The sequence below is a fragment of the Orycteropus afer genome, unplaced genomic scaffold (genome assembly GCF_000298275.1).
Source record: "Orycteropus afer afer isolate SDZICR_OR568_19922 unplaced genomic scaffold, OryAfe1.0 scaffold00972, whole genome shotgun sequence".
Lineage (NCBI taxonomy): Eukaryota > Metazoa > Chordata > Mammalia > Tubulidentata > Orycteropodidae > Orycteropus > Orycteropus afer.
The window spans coordinates 189136-190536 of NW_006922559.1; positions in this window are offsets into that span (position 1 = coordinate 189136).

Consider the following 1401-nt stretch of genomic DNA (forward strand, 5'->3'; position numbering starts at 1 on the left):
CACTCCTCGGAAGGAAGATGGGGCAATCTACTTCCGTAGTGATACTGCCTCAGAAACCCAGGGAGGGGTTGCTATGAGTCGGGTCAGACTCGATGGCACATAACAACAACAACAATACTGGGGGGAGTATGCCAAGACTATGTGTAGGGTTGGCAGACAATATCTGAATGTTCTATAAGAACTCCCAGGTATACCATAGAGTTGACAAGTGGCAAGGCTGTTGTCACTTCTTGGCCACAGCGAGCTAACCAGAGGGAGTAAGTAGTTGGACCTGTGGGCTCAGGACAATAGTCACAGGGACATGAAGCTCAACTGGCATAACATACTCCACAAAAACATTATTCCACATTGTACTTTGGTGAATAGAGACTGGCATCTTAAAAGCTTGCAAGCAGCCATGTAGATGCAATGATGGTTCTCTCCTTGTCCAGAGCAAAGAAGAATGAAGAAAACCAAAGACACATGGAAACAATTAGTCCAAGTGACTGGTACACCATGCGATCCTCAGCCTATATGACTGTGAGACCAGAAGAACTAGATGGTGCCCAGCTACCACTGTCAACCACTTAAAGGGAGGTCCTAGAGATCCCGGATAGAGTGAGAGAACAATGTGGAACAAAATTCAAAATTATTTTCAAAAAACGACCATGTTTGCTAGTCTGATAGAGTCTGATGGAACGACTGGGCCTATGGCCCCTAGCTGCCCTTTAGGTCTGGAATTGAACCTTCTCTTGTGCTTTCCAGCCAAACAACAGATGGACATATGAGCTGAGCATTTACATTAGGTAGATATACTCCTTGGAGAGATCAATCATGGGAGAAGAAAAAGGCCGTGTATATACAGGGAGACACCTCAGAGGGCAGGAGAAGACACAGGGAAGAGGTAACTATGGGGAGGGGAACTGTTGCACTGTGGGAAATTGTAGTCAATGTTATGAGGCAAAATGTGAGTTGCTGTATGGAAAGTGAATGTGTGCCATAAATTTCCACCCAAATCACAATTTAAAAAAAAAAAAAGAAGCAGCAGCAGCAAGAATCTTGTTTTCTTTGGATGTATTGTCAGCAAAGACCAATCAATAGGAAATTATGTCATGTGTGTTGAAGTGTAGGGTCAGCAAAAACAGTGGAAACATGACATGAGATGGATTGACATGGTGGATGTTCCAATGTGCTCCAACACGCTGAAGATTGTGAGGATGGCACAGACCAGACAATATTTCATTCTGTTATACATAAGATCACCATGAACCAGAGTGGACCTCATGGCAACTAAAAACATTGTTTTTATTATGTGCTGTTGATTCAAATTTGACTCATAGTGACCCCATGTGACAGAGTGGAACTGCCCTATAGGGTATTCTACACTGTGATCTTTATGGGAGCTTTTTGCCAGGTTTTTCT